The sequence below is a fragment of the Monodelphis domestica genome, chromosome 1 (assembly GCF_027887165.1).
Source record: "Monodelphis domestica isolate mMonDom1 chromosome 1, mMonDom1.pri, whole genome shotgun sequence".
In the NCBI taxonomy this organism is placed as follows: domain Eukaryota; kingdom Metazoa; phylum Chordata; class Mammalia; order Didelphimorphia; family Didelphidae; genus Monodelphis; species Monodelphis domestica.
The window spans coordinates 491779924-491796205 of NC_077227.1; the positions used below are offsets into that span (position 1 = coordinate 491779924).

General features: G+C 35.1%; 1 protein-coding gene across 9 annotated transcripts in view; it reads right to left on the reverse strand.

The window, feature by feature from the left end:
* Nucleotides 1–16282, reverse strand: part of GNAS (GNAS complex locus) — a 331282-nt gene that overhangs the window by 146815 nt on the left and 168185 nt on the right. Inside the window, exon 1 of one of the 9 annotated variants that reach the window (XM_056812903.1) lies at nucleotides 634–703. The exons of the other annotated variants lie outside the window; for them this stretch is intronic. The gene's annotated coding sequence lies outside the window, so the exon portion shown is untranslated. Of the gene's footprint in view, nucleotides 1–633; nucleotides 704–16282 lie in introns of those variants that run through there. 9 annotated transcript variants of the gene reach the window in all.

Below are 16282 nucleotides of genomic sequence, written 5' to 3' on the forward strand. Positions count from 1 at the left end.
CTTATACCTTATTCCCTGACACCTACTCTTAGATCTTAGGTCTCCTTGCTGTTCCTGAAAAAGATACTCCACCTCTCAGCTCTAAGCATTTTCACTGGATATTCCCCTTATCTGAAATGTTTTTTCTGGAGTCTTCAAGCCTCAGCTAAAATTCATCTCTATAGGGAGCCTTTCCCAAAGCATTTTAATTCTAATGCTTTTCCCTTTCTTCTTCTTCATCTTTTTTAAAAAAATAAACCTTTACCTTCTGTCTTGGAACTGTGTATTGGTTCCAAGGCAGAAGAGTGGTAAGGGTTAAGCAATGGGGGTTAAGTGACTTTCCCAGAGTAACACAGCTAGGAAGTATCTGAGGCCAAACTTGAACCCAGGACCTCCCATTTATGGGCCTGGCACTCAATCCACTGAGCTACCCAGCTGCCCCTTCCATTCCCTTTCTTGATTATTTCCTAATTATGCTGCAAATAGCTGGTTTGTACATAGTTATTTGCACATTGTCTTCCACATTAGATTGTGAGCTTTTCAAGGGCAGGGGACTACCTTTTGTCTTTATTGTATACTTAGCATTTAACACAGTGCCTGGCACATAATAAATGCTTAATAAATGCTAACTAACTATGAACAAGATGAACTTACCCATAAGATGGAGAGTAGAAGCCTAGGTTAGAAAGCAGAATCCAATAATATGTCACTTACAAGAAACATACCTGAAATATAAAGTCATACAGACTTAAAATGTGGGGTTTGAATAAAATGGTTCTGCTGATGGGAAAAAAAAAACAAAAAAAAACCCACAAGGGAGGCAGTCATGATTTCGGATGAGAAAAAAAAATAGGAATGAAATTTATTTTTTATATTACAATTAAAGGCCCATAAGCAATATTAATACTAAAATATGTACTTAATAGTATAACATTTCAGATTTTAAAGAAAAAGCAAACTGAAATACAGGAAGAAATAAACAGAAAATAATCATTGCTAAAGACTTCAATGTAGCCTTTTTAGACCTAAAAAAATATAATAGAATGATAAAAAAAAGAGATAAAGAGATAAAGGATCTGAAATAGTTTTGGTAAAGGTGAATATAACAGACCTCTACCAATTCCTGAATGGTAGTAAAAGGTAGTGCATATACTTTTTGGCCTAACCCAGCAAATTTACAAAAATAAAAAATAAGGTTAGAAGATAAAGAATTCAAGAATACAAAAAAATATATATCCTTTCTGAGCACCATGCAATAAAAATTATAATCAATCAGTGGAAATTTAAATGGAGATTAAATAATTTAATCTAAAAATATCCAATGGGCCTAAGAACAAAACATAGAAACATTAAATAACCATTTTGAAATGTCAACAATGAGATGAATGCCACAACTTTTGGAATGGAGTCAAAGCAGTCCTTAGGGAATGCCTAATTTATCTCTTTAAATACTTTCATCAATGAAAGGGATAAAAAAAGAAATGATCATGCAATAAAAATATTAGAAAAATAACAAATCCAAACTCCCTAAATAAACATAAAAATAAAAATTCTGAAAACAAAAAGGGGAACAAAACTGACTTTAAAAACCTATGAATTGTTAGGTAATAAAACATAGGAACTATTTTTAAAAAAAGAATAAACAGCCATTACTTAAATTGATTCTCCCCCCCCAAAAAAAGAGGAAAAAATTACTACAATCAAAAATTAAAAAGGAAGATTCACAGCAGATGAAGAGGAAAAAAAGATAACAAAAACTTACAAATTAAATGAAAAAAATTATAAAATATACAATAGTCAACTTCACAGAATAAGAAACGGACAGTTAACTTGATATAAGAAAAAGAAATTAAATTAATTATAAAACAAAGGTCCCAAGGAAAACCTCCCCAAAACCAGATGTATTTATAAATTAATGCCAGCAAAGATTCAATATTATATAAACTCTTTGCATAATTACAGAAAACATCCTACCAAATCTCCAATGTGACAAATATAATCCTCAAACAAACTGAAGATAGGAATAAAGCAGAAAAGAAGCCATAAGACCAATAGTTTTAAAAAATATCAACATAAAAATATTCAACAAAATTTTGGCAAAAAGGTTATAACATAATCAAAAGATTATTCACTGTGACCAGGATGGATTTGTACTAGGAATTCAGGATTGGATCAATGGAGAAAAATGATAGAAATATCAAGAAACAAAGTCACTATTTGAAAATCATATAAAGACTTCCTTAGAGAACTCTAGAGATTCAATAAAAAAAGTAATTGAGTTAAGCTCAGTAAAATAGGATAGAAAATAATCCCACAAAAATAGCCTTTCTACATATTACTAAGTACACACACACACCCCCAATAGAAAGAAGGAAAAAAGAAAATTCCATTCAAAACAAGCTACATAAAACCTCAGAGTATTATGCTCCCAGGACACACACAGGATTTTTATGAACACAACAACAAAACACTCTGCAGAGAAATAAATGAAAGCTTAAATTACTGGATGGAAACTAATTGTTTAAAATTGCATGCCAACATATTTTAAATGGCCTTTGTATATCAATTAATTTACATATCAATCAAAATACCAAAGATGCTACCCTTAAAGTATGAGACAAAAAAAAAAAAAGAATACAATTCAAGTGGAAGAAACAAAAACATCAAGAATCTTAAAGGAAATATTTTTTTTAAAAAAGGAAAAATAAAGGTAGTACAATGGACAGAGTGCTAGACCAGAAGTCAAGAAGACCTGAGTTCAAATTTGATGTCAGACACATACTAGTTGTGTGACCTTCAGCAATACACTTAACCTCTCAGTTTCAGTTTCCCTCATTTGTAAAAGAGGAATAATAATAGAATTTACTTTCTAGTGTTATGAAGATAAAATGAAATACTTGTAAAGTACTTTCAAAATTTTAAAGTGCTACATATATACTATTATTGGTTAATAATAGCTACTATAATATTATTTTATACTACACTACCATTTTGACCTAGTTAAAAAAAGGACATTTAATCAATGAAACATTAAATAAGACCCAGAAGCAACAAAACATAATAACATCATGTTCAAGAAATTTTAAGAACACCAACTACTGTGCTATGAACTCCATAGTGAAAAAAAAACCAACTGCTGAAAAACCAGAAGGCAGTCTAACTGAGATTAGATTTAAACATTTTATATAAAACACTACAAAAATCTCCAAATGAATACATGACTTAAATATAAAAGATAATATCATAAACAAATTAAAGGTAAAGAAGGGAAGAAAAATTACAAGTATGTCTACAGGTAGAATTTGAATTAAATAAGGGAGAGAAAGTAATCACAGAAGATAAAATAGACAATTTCAAATATAAAAATATTCAATTTCTTGCACAAGCAAAATCAGTGCAGTTAGAATTAAAAGGGAAGCATAATTGGGGGAAAGCTTTGTTTCAAATTATTCTGACAAAAATATGCTAACCAAGATATAAAGAGAAAATTGATATACATATATAAGGCTACAAGCCATTCCAATAGATCAATGAATAGGGAGTTTCCAATGAATTCATGTAAGCTACCAAATGGAAAAAAAATACTCCAAATCACCAATAAAGAGAAATGCAAATTAAAGCAATTCTGAGATTTTATCTCATTTCTATCTCACACTGGCAAAGATAGCAAAAGCAGAGAATGACAACTGTTGGAAACCCTAAAGGAGGAGAGTTACACTGATGTACCATTGGTAATCTATGAATTAAGAGGAGAGTTACACTGATGTACCATTGGTAATCTATGAATTAGTCTAAGCATTCTGGAAAACAATTTATACCTATGCCCAAAAAGTCACTAAACCATGCATATCATTTGTCCCAGGGATACCACTATTAAACATATATTTCCCAAAGGTCAAAGACAAAGGGAAATGACCCACAGAAAAAGAACTATTTATAGCAGCACTTTTTGTTGAAGCAAAAAAGTAGAAATAAAGTGGGTGCCCATGACATGGGGTATAGCTGAACAAAGTACTGTATGTAACTGTAACGTACTACAATTGCACCAGAGGAAATTAGGAATAAAGCAAATTCAGAGAAATCTGGGAAGACATATAAATGAATGTAGAGTTAATTGAGAAGTAGAAGGAAAAGACTTTACACAATGACCATGATAACCTTAAGAATGTGGAGAAAAATAGCTCTGGAATATTATATAACTAAAATTAATAGTTATTACTCTTGACTTCAGAAAACTGATTATTAAGCATGCCACTCACTTCTTGCCAGAAAGGTTATGGACTAGAAGTGCAAAACGAGAAATACATTTTTATATGGCCAATATGTTGGATTCTTTTTTCTGATTATCCTTGTCACAAGGGATAGAATCTATTTGTGGGATTTGGGAAGGGAAGAGTTGATAAATGGTGATAAATCTAAAAAATAAAGATACACAAGAAAGAAAAAAGTCTAGAAGAGGATACAAATCAGATAATTTTGTCACTATCATTTTTTTTTAATCCTTACCTTCCATCTTGGAATCAATACTGAGTATTGGTTCCAAGGCAGAAGAGTGGTAAGGGCTAGGCAATGAGGGTTAAGTGATTTGCCCAGGGTCACACAGCTAGCTAGTCTAAGGCCAAATATGAACCCAGGACCTCCCATCTCTGGGCCTGGTTCTCAATTCACTGAGCCACCCAGCTGCCCCCTGTCACTATCATTTTTTAAAGAAATGAATTGTAATTCTAGAAGATCATGATTTCATATACAATCTTGTTTTGTTCTTTTTACACTGAAATATTCATGTCTACTTATTGCTAGATTTACAATGAAAAAGAAAATTTTAAAATAAAAAAGTAGAGATGGAAATCAAGATAATACAAGCCAGTGACCTTAGGTTCCTCTAAAGAGGAAAGACATAACCAAGAAATTAAGTAGTCTTACATGATTTGAAAGGAAATATAAAAGTTTTGGGAACATATTCAAAAGCAATCATCTAACATCAAAGTTTCTCCAAGTTAAAGAATTTAAAATGAAATATTTTAGGAATTATGTATTTTTTAAAAAGACGAATCATTATTATTGTCCTCTTTCTATTTGTAAATTTAAAACCTAGAAAAGTTACTGATGCATTTCATTTAAAATTTTGCTAACAGAGAAATTAATTAGATAATATAACAAATAATTTTAGGTCCTTTCTTTATTTAAAAACAATTGCCAGTAAAAATAAGCAACCAAATTTAAATGAAAACATTGAGGTTTTAATAATGAAAATGTTTGTATTTCCTTTAATTTATATGAATGTTAAAAGAGAGATCACAGTCACGAAGCTATTTTTCAATTCTGACAAAAATCTGAATAGAGGGGGCAGCTGGGTGGTTCAGTGGATTGAGAGCCAGGCCCAGAGATGGGAGGTCCTGGGTTCATATTTGGCCTTAGACACTTCCTAGCTGTGTGACCCTGGGAAAGTCACTTGACCCCCATTGCCTAGTCTTAACCACTCTTCTTCCTTAGAACCATACCTAGTATTGATTCTAAGACAGAAGGTAAGGGTTTAAAAAAAATCTGAATAGAATTCAGAATAATTATTATTTATAGCAACTGACAAAACAAAAGAATGCAGAGAAAAGATAATAATGGGATAAAAAATGAAAAGTAAGTAGGCCTATTTTTCAGATTTGTTATTGACATCTTTTGGCTTTACATCATCATCATTTCCAAATAGATTTCTCCTGCTACCTTACTTGGTAAGTATCATCTCTTATAATAAAGCATTAAAAAAGTAAGGGAAGCAGTTCAGCAAAATTAACTAACATCACTTGAGTCAGAGAATAGAGATAATGTTCTACACCTATGATCCCCTACTTCTTCGAAGGAAAGAAAAGGCCACTATCAACAAACAAGAAAGATACTTCATCATAAACAGATAACTGGAGTCATATAAGCTCTTTTCTTTTGGCTTGATTACAATTATGCACATTTACATTTTTCAGTTTAGGGTGTAATGTATGCAGTAAGTAATTTTGAAAATATTTTATTAATAACACAAAATAACTATATAAACAAGCTAAATATGAGTTGTTAGGTTTTAAAGGATAATCATTCACTTAGAAACAGGAAAAGTTTTTTGATTAGTTTTATATTATCTGCCCCTGAAAGCCCACGTGTAAGTCCTTGCAAAAATGATTCCTAGCTTTTTATTTGACATTCCATTTCAGTTATGAGTTGGAGGTTTTTTAAAGAGATTTTGATGAAGTGGGGAGGGGATCAGGAACACTAATAAAATAGCATCAAGAATAGATTTTTAAAAACCTCCTCAACAAGTTTTCTCTTTGCATTTTAAGATATTATTGTTGTCCCTTTCCAAATATCTATTCTTTCTGACAGTGAAGAATTTAAAAAGATAATTCACATCACAACTATCCTATCTCTGAGTAAGCAGATAGATACAATTAAATATGGTAAGCATCAACTTTCTTCCCTCATCTACAGATTACTATTGGTTTAAGGCAGGAGTACTCAAACTATGGCCTGAGGGCCACATGCTGCTCTCTAAGGCCATGTATCCAGCCCCCACCGCACTTCCAGAAGGGGTACCTCTTTCATTGGTGGTCAGTGAGAGAAGCACTGTATGTGGCGGCACCGAAAAACACAGCGTTGTTCACGTACAGTGCTACTTCCAGTGACATAATCCTTTGTGTGGCGCCTTAGAACAAGGTAGCATGCAAAGGATTATATGTTCAATTTAATTGTGGTTGGACTCTGAATATTTATATAGGTGGTCACCAGGGATTTAATTTCTAAATCCCAAATGAATTACTAAAGTAAATGAAATTTATGGTAGTTTATTTATAATAGAGGGAAGATATTAAGGAAGGAGGGAGGGAGGGAGGGAGGGAGGGAGGGAGGGAGGGAGGGAGGGAGGGAGAGAGAGAGAGAGAGAGAGAGAAGGGTGGGAGAATTGGGGGGGAAGAGAGAGGGGGGAAAAGAGAGAGGGGGAGAGAGGGAAGAGAGAAGACAGGTCGGGTCACTAAGTTAGCCTTTCACTCACCAATGGTGACCATCTAAAAGGAAAAGCATTAGGTCTCCTGCATGAGTTCCTACAGGGGTCCAGTTCCTCCAGTCCAAGTCAGAGAATCCTCCATCCAACTGGAATCTCAAATCCAATATATCCTTCTGGCCTCTGATCCTCTTTTTAAAGATCTTTTTCTCTTGTGTCACCTCCCCTAAATTTCACATCTACTAATCACAGCAAACACTCCTTCTTTGGTTAGATTATACCTTTTGGGTTACTTAACACCTTTTTTGGTTAGTTCACCTTTTGTAGTTACGTAACAGAAGGTAAGGGTTAAAAAAAAAATCTGAATAGAATTCAGAATAATTATCATTTATAGCAACTGACAAAACAAAAGAATGCAGAGAAAAGATAATAATACTGAGTTATCACCTTTTGGGTATTAAAATCTAAAAATAGATTGTGGATTACAATTTAATCTTCACAATACAGGAAGAGCTAAGTATCTTCATTGTTACAATCAGGAAATAGCTAAATCCAATCTTCACATGTGGTTGTGCAATGGAAGAGGTCAGCATGGTGAGTGGTAATCTGGGGGAGGGGATTCTGCATTGTGTATACTGCTGCCTGGTTAGGGTTAGGTTTTTATAGTCAGGCCCTCCAAAGGTCTGAGGGACAGTGAACTGGCCCCCTGTGTAAAAAGTTTGGGGACCCCGGGTTTAAGGTGATAACAGAACATGGTACAGGGCTAGGATGGAGGGAAGGGAACAGACTTAACTTATAAAGTGCCTACAATTGTTCCAGATACTGTGTTAAATGCTTTGTAAATATCTCATTCAAAACAACACTGCTCAGAATGTACTTATATTTGTTGAATGCATTGAGAAATTATTTTGATTTGTTATTTGACACAATTCTCAAGCAAACTGACCTAGTAGTTAAATTGCAAACCTCACAGAATGCAATAACCAAAATGGACTTTAGAAATCATCTAGCCATTATACAAATGAGGAAAACTGAGACCGTGGCAAGAAAAGTGAATTATAGAAGGTCACGCAGCTAAATGGTAGAGAAGGAATTTGCCAAGATGACATATATTAAGTTTCTTCTGTGACAATATTAAGGAAGATGATACCCCTATCTCTTTCTAGAATACTGGGTAGGGAGGAGTGGTATCATTTTTTTCCCTGTAAAGCACAAAACAAGGAGGTTTTTTCTTCAAGATGATTCAAGGCCCTAGCCTTCCCCTGAATTTTCTTTTTCTTTTTTTCCAACAGCATTCTGATCCCTTCACTTAGTCCAATGCATTTCATTATATATGATGAGTTTCAAGTACACAATTAAACTTTGGAATGGGATCGGGAACAAAGTTGTGGGGTCTGATAGGAGGCTAGTTGCAAGCTAAGGCACTATAAATCCTACTAGGACAGTTCCCAGACATGTGCTCATGAGGGGGCCTTCAGACTAATCTAACCTAACACTACCATCCAATTCCTCAATTATTCCCTTTAGCTTTTCTTTGGCCTCTAGTGCTTGTTATTATCTAGGGTCCAAGTATATGCCCATTTCATCTTCAGGTTGATGCTAAGAAGCAATTTCCTCTGTCAACTCAATTGGTATCCCACAGGTACTTCCTTCCAAGATTATTTTATTTTCATTTCATCTCTTAACTAATATACTTAAGAGTTTGATCTAAGACTGTTCCCAAGTGTTTTCCCCATCTGATTTAATACACCCTTTCCATTATATATCTAGATCTCCCTTGTTTGGATCATGTAGGCCTTGTCCCTAGCTACTAGTGATCCTGTTTCATTCTTTGCAATTTCTCTCAAAACCCCCTTTATCTCTACATAGAAAGAAAATCCATGTTGTCGTAATCTTTGTTATGTTTGCCCCGCTCTTTTATAATAATCCCATTCTGAGATTCTACAAAGCACTGACTGATGTCTTACTGTGGTATAGACTTTAGGCTTTGGCAGGCCCTACTATGCTAGAAATGCTTTGTAAGCAGCCCCTGCTTTCTAAGAACCATTCTAACTAAGAAAAAAAAAAAGGATTTATTACCAGGAGGATAGCAACTTTATGAATTCTTGGCCAAAGTACTGGCCCCAATATTTTAAGACCTCTTTTTCACTTCTTTAGTGATGGAGACAGTTGTAGAAACAAAGGTAGAATGGAGAATAGTAGAATCACCAAGTAGATCATCTATAAGTTTTAATATGGCTATGGATAATATAAATATGAGATTGTTGTCCAATGACCAACAAGGAAATATATTACTAGAAGAAATGAAGTATAATTCATTCTGACATTCTTACTCTAAATGAAATCAGAATAAAGAAGTCGTTCCTAAGCTAAAGGTTGGTTGAAAAATACTCTTTAGAGCAAATAAAAAAGTGTTGGAGTTGGTTTCATAAACCATCCAAATGTAACAAGAATTATTTCATGGGACATTTATTCATCTCCTACTGCAGGGCTATAAATAGTTACAAAAAGACCACCATGAGATAATTATAGTTTATGCACCAAAAATGGGAGGATATGAAGCTAAAGAATTCTAGGAAGTATTTAGTAAGACCTCCCAAAAGAAATCAACATAAATTTAAATACACAATGACTTCAATTCAAAGGTAAGAATAGGTGAAGATGGTGTAAAATGTTTTGGACAACATGAGTCAGGAATAAGGAATGAGAGAAGTCACGGATTTTTAGACTCTTAGGAAGCCTTATATTTCTACATCATCAATGCTTTTTTTGAGAAAAGAATATTTACACACAGGATACAGCAAGCCTGATCTCTCTCCAAAAAAAATAAACAAAGAAATTAAATTAATTTTATACTTGGGAAACAACTTGTTACTGGTACAGGAGATATTTCTGAATCAACTATCTAGGCACAGTCACACAATGACTGACTTAGTAAAGCAAAGATCAATACAGCATTCATACAAAGAATAAAATGAAAAAACATATGGCATATAATTGAGCAACTCTATCTTGACTTGGTCAAATAAGTTACTGATAAATGAAAAATAGATAATGGATGGGAGAAAGAGTATTGATACTGATTTCATAGAGAAGTTTAAGTGATGTAAATCAATTCCTAAAACTAAAAGGCAGAAAAAAAATCTAAAAAATGCCTTAGTCACCAAACACTTGGCTTAATTGCCAAGCAGAGAGAGAATAGCCAAAAGCAACCTCCAACTAAATTTTTAATTTTTTTGAAAAAAAAGAGTAAGATCACCTCATAAAGCAAAGAGAAGCAGTGGAAGGTAAAACCAACTTAAGGTAACCTTGTCAAGAGGCCCAATCAAATAAAGTCTTCCTAAGTTGTTTGGTGGCAAAAATGGAAAGACAACATGAATGAGAAAAATGGAAAAGGTCTACAAAAGATTTTCATAACTTTTTCACCATGAAGGACAGTGGAAAGACCACATTTGGACTTTAACATCACAGTTCTAAGTACATTAAGAGGAAAATAGCATGGCATTAAAGAGAACAAAGACAGGAAAAGTAGTCACATTAGATTAAGTGGAGGAAATCTACTCTGGAAGCACCCCAACTATAAATGTATTGATTTACAAAGTACTGGAAAGAGTGTCAAATGTTATTACTGTCAAGACCACTATCATCTTCTCAGTCACCCAGGACCAAAACCACTTTTATTCTTGGTTTATCATGCCCATTCACTCCACATATCCAAACTGGTAAGTCTTACCCTTTTGTGTATTAAAGGATGAGGAAATCTTAAGTTTTTTAAACATGAAAAAAATACAAAGAGACCAACAAGTACAGGCTTTATATCAATTTAAATCTAAATTAGAATCACATACACATCCATTGAGGTTTTTTGCAAGCAATATTCTTCAGCAGAATGTACTTTTACCACCACAACTGAATAAAGGATTTAGGAAATATAAGATCCAAGGTGTGTTTGTTATATGTGGATTTTAAAAATATCTCATTTAGTAGAGCAAAATGCCAACTGCTTCAAAAAGATATTTCACATCCTTACCTCAAGCTCATTCGAGTTCCATTGAGAACGATAACAAAAGAGTGAACCTTGTTCAAAGAATACAAAATTTAAGCCAGGAATAAAACAGGGAGAGGTATGCTATCCCAAGGTATCACCTAGTGTGATGAAGGAGTTCCAGTAAAGTACTCAAATTGAAAAGGATTCTTCCTGTTACTTCCCCTACACACACCTCCAATAGTAAGGTCCTCCATATGGTATTATTTTCAGATGATATCATGTTGGTTGCATAAAGCCTTGGAATAGATTTGGAACTAATCAAAGGAGTTTCAGCTAAACATCCAGTCAGTGAATTAGTCAACATTTATTACACAAGTGCATGTTCCAGGCACTGTGCTGTGCACTAGGGACAAAAAGAAAAGCAAAAACAGTTTCTGCTCTTAAAGAGGATTTGGGAGCAGGGAAAAAGGGAGGAGAAAAATAATGAGTTTGAGATGTCTACAGAATATGCAGTTAGATATATCCACAAGGTAGTTAGTGATGCATTACTATAACTTTAGAGAGATTAGGGCTACGTATATAGGTACTAGAATCATCTCTAGAGATAAGTAAACCTATTTGAAACTGATAGGAGTACCATATAAGATTGTATAGAGGGAAAAGGTGAAAAAAAAAACAACAAAAAAATAAATGCCTATTAACCAGACTATGACATGTAGTTAGTTACATGGATAACCTAGAAAGCTTGTCTATCAGCTTATAGTGGACAATACAAACAGGCCCCAAATGAAAGATGAAAAGAACAGGCTCAATTATTTTCAGAAAACTATAAATCTCCTTAATGATCCCACGCTGTTTCCAGAAACAAAGTTCTATCTTTTTAATACCAATATTCTATCATGACCATGAGACATGCAGTCTACCATTAGAACCAATAGGTTCTCAGTTACCTGGGATGAAATTGTGCATTAGGACACAATTTCATATTCAACTCATCCCCTCACATACTCACAAAAGAATGCTTGGAAGTATGACTATATGTGTTGGCTATAGTATTCAAAGGAGGTCATTAATTAGTTTCTTTACTTAAAAGGTAGTGAATGAGGGCCTAGTGAAAGATGTTTAGTGTATAGAGCAGAGCAGTTACTATCTGCACATGTGGAAGTGTGTTTTGGGGTAAATAAGGCTCCCTGAAAAGGAACAAGAATAGTGTGACTATTCTCACCATATGCCCATAGGAGTTCTACTTCTGTTCCCTGGTTTCCAAATAGGTAAGCAAGCAAAGTACCATTATCATCTCTCTCTCTCTCTCTCTCACTCACACACACACACACAGAGTTGAGATTTATATCATGCTTCAAAGATTTATAAAATGTCTTAATTTTTTTTCACTTTATTCTCAAAACACCGTTTGAGGAAGAACTACTCCCCCCAAGAGGAAACAGATAAAAATTTGTGTGACATTCATGTTTATATAGGTCACAAGTATTTTTGGTGATCTTTGAACACAGGACTATTCTGACCACAAAGCCAATGTACAAAACAGTACAGTACAATAAGTAAAATTCTATGAAGAACCTAAGGAGATCTTCCAAAGCAAATGGTCTTATACAGTCATACCTCACTATATCGAGGTTCAAATAATTTGGGCTTAAATTATCACAGCTTCACTGTATCACAGGTTTTTCTTTCTATCTATCTATCTATCTATCTATCTATCTATCTAATTCTGTATCGTGGAGTTACACTTAACATGGAACACTACTGGCTGATGAAATGAAAGGCAACCAACCACAGCTTTGTGTGGTATATCCTGGGCACTGATTGGTTAAGTGACTGTAGATTAATAAGAGTGTAGAAAAGGTTTATAAGAGAGTGGGTAGGGTTTACAAAGCCTTAAAACATTATAAATAATTTTCACCAATCCTGGGGATCTCTGAAACATAACTCCTGCAATAGATGAAGGATCACTGTACATATTATGAAGATTAAATTTAACTCTCCCCTGGTTGTGAAAAATGAAATTGATTAACTCTCCCCTGATTGTGAGGATTAAATTGTAATCCCTACCCATTTTTAGATTTAATCACCAAAGGTGTAAATACCACATTCATACTTGAGTGGGGGAGGTCTGTGACCCACATGTGCAATAGTGGGTGACAAATCAGAATTAAATGTGACGGCCCCTGGGCATTCCTAAAGGAAAGCTTCAACTGTGATTAGTAAATGTAAAATTAGGGGAAAGCACAGGAAGTGACACAAAAGAAAGTGTCTTTAAAAGGGAGTTACAAATTCCTGAGTTCAGTTCTACTTGGAGATGAACTTCCTGTGAGAGGGAGTTCTTTATTCTTTGGAGTTGAGACTTGAGAAGAATCTGCTGACTGGACCTGAGACCTTGTTCCTGTTGAGGCTGTTCTTAAATCTCTTCCTTTGGACTGACATGTAGTGAGTGAAAAAGCTGACTCTTTTCCTGGATTTTCTGGGGGAAAAAAAAAAAAAACTAGCTTCAGGAGAGACCTACCTCTCTTTAGGAAGAGACTTCCCCAGGTCCTCGGCTATAAGGGCCAAGGCCTCTCTGGTTGAGGACTAAATTCCCCTGCCCCGGCTGAACCAGGGGTTGGAGTAAATTATTTGGTGCTTAGGCTAGATATCTTACCCTAATTGCTCTTTGATTTTCTTACTTCACTCTTTCTATATTTTGCAAATAAATTGTAAATAAATATCTTTGGAATAAATTAAATTCCTGGTGACCCTATTTTAAATTTATATTTTAAATATAATCCAGTCCAACCTTTTTATATAATTAACCCTTCCCCCCCCCCTTACAATATACACAGTGATTTCAATTGGAAGGTAAGAGAAGGGAGGATAAAACATTCTAGAACAGGGGTTCCAAAACTACAGCCCATGGGCCACATGTGGCCCCCTGAGGCCATTTATCTGGCCCCCACTGCACTTGGGGCACCTCTTTCACTGGTGGTCAGTGAGAGGAACACTATATGTGGCAGTTCCTAAAAGCACGGTGTAGCTCACATACAGCACTACCTCTGGTGACATAATCCTTTACATGGCACCTTGTTCTGAGAGTAATTAAATGAGAATGAGATGCCACGCAAAGGATTATGTGGCTGCACAATGGAAAATGTCAGCATGGTGAGTGGCGGTCTAAGAAGGGGATTCCACAATGTGTATACTACTGTCCGTTATAGTGATGGCGGTGATGGGCCTGTGCAAAGTGTGACAGGCCCATCACAGCCAGCTCTGCAGCCTCCACTATCCAAGACGGCAGTATACAGATTTGTTCATAGTTGTTGTTTTTTTATAGTCCGGCCCTCCAAGCGTCTGAGGGACACTAATCTGGCCCCCTGTGTAAAAAGTTTGGGGTTCCCTGTTCAGAATAAAATGATTTAGGATTAAGAGCAATGAACTATAGCAGGAAAAAGTACATTGATTTTTGGAGATGATTGACTATGATTGCTTTCAGTTTCCAAATCTTTAAAATGAGGAGATTGAACTGGATGGTATCTAAGATCCATTCTAAGTTTTAAAAAACCTATAAACTAGGACTTCCAGGGGCAGAGTCAAGATGGCAGAGTGGAGTCACTCAGCTGAGCTCTTCCAACATTTCCCTCAAAAGAGTTTTAAAATAACACCTCAAAGCAAATTCTGATGTAGCAGAGACAACAAAAGATCAGAATGAAATTTTCTTCTAGACAAGAAAACATAGAAGAAAGAGATCTGTGCCTTTGGGAAGGAGGGTCCTAGAGCCTACATGGATGAAACAACAGTGGTGGGATTAAGAGGTGGTAATAGAAGTAGCAGAAGCTTCAGGAGCACTCAAGTGAGAGATGTTAAAGGGACTCTGTATTGGATCAAAAAGAGATTAAAGGATATTTCTGTTGTAGCAATGCATGCAAGACATGCAAGTTTGTCAATTCCATTGCCTATATCCACTTCTGGGTCATAGAATCTTTTCAGTCAAAGAGGAGTGGGAGCTCTGAAGGGCAATATCAATCACTTCAGGCCCCAAGAGATCAAAGACCCTAAGGAACAGGTCCAAGGAAGCAGGGCTCCTGAGGAGCAGAAATGACTATAATCCCAAGAGGTGAGAACCAGAGTACACATCAAGAAGGCAGTGATCATAACTCAACAGAGCATATCACACTGTAACCACCAAAAACTTCCCCAAATCTAGAATTAGCACTGAAAACAGCACTGAAAATACCTGAAATTTGAGACACAGTCCCTCTCTACTCCCTAACCTACCCCAATGGGGAACAGAGCCCAACACTAATAAAAAGTTCCAAAGGAAGAAAAAAAGATGGGAAAATGAGCAAGCAAACAAATAAAAAAGAATCTGATCATAAAAATTACTGTAGCAAGAGGGGAGATCAAGAAACAAACACAGCTAAGGGCAATGAATTTAAAACAATTACAAGCTATTATTATGTGATGTTTAAGGGGACGAAAGAAGAGGTAAACATCTAAATATTTTGAGTTTATTAATGGAGAAATGGGATAGGAATGAGGGTAACAAGGAGAAGAGAAATTTCTAAATCTTATCCCCAAAACTAATAACTATCCTATTGGCAAACTTCCTAAGCTAAAAAAGTTAAGTCCCACATAAATCATATTTCACAATGTTGAGTCCAAGGTGGGCCAAAGTCCAAAAAGAAAGATAACAGCTCCCAGTCAAGTAAATGAATCTTCCTTTTATTCTCCAATCCAGCTGACCTGCAGTCTGGCAGAAGTAGTTGCTCTCCACAGCTGATGTCTTCCAAGGACTAGTGGTATCTTTTATAGTTGAAATTGTAGCTACCAGCCACACTTACTTCTGCTCCAGCAGGAAAACTGTGGTCAGTTGGGACAAACCTCCTCCAATCTCCTTGCTTGGAATCTTCACCTAAGGTCCCAAGTGATTGTATCACATGTCACTGTCAATCAAAATGCAGTCTTTTCCTTAATACAGGTCCCTCTTTGCACAAAGCCTAAATTGTGTTGAAAACACCATTTTGGCATTTGTGTAGAACCTAAAATACTTACCAGTTACCTAAACTAAGATATCTACCCAAAATAACAACCTACACTCAACTATCTTAATCTAATTAATACTAACCTACTCTAGGGATATTTAACAAGGGAAAGGGGAAAGGGAAAGGAAAATAATGAACAAGTACAACTGTCAAACACAAGCAAAAGCAAAACTAGCAAATAACATCAAAAGAAAAAGATAAACACAATTTCCATGCAAACAACAAACTCAAAATATTACTCTCATCAGCTAATACAGAACATTGTGATACTATTGTAGTACATTAACACCCAACTTAGAGAAA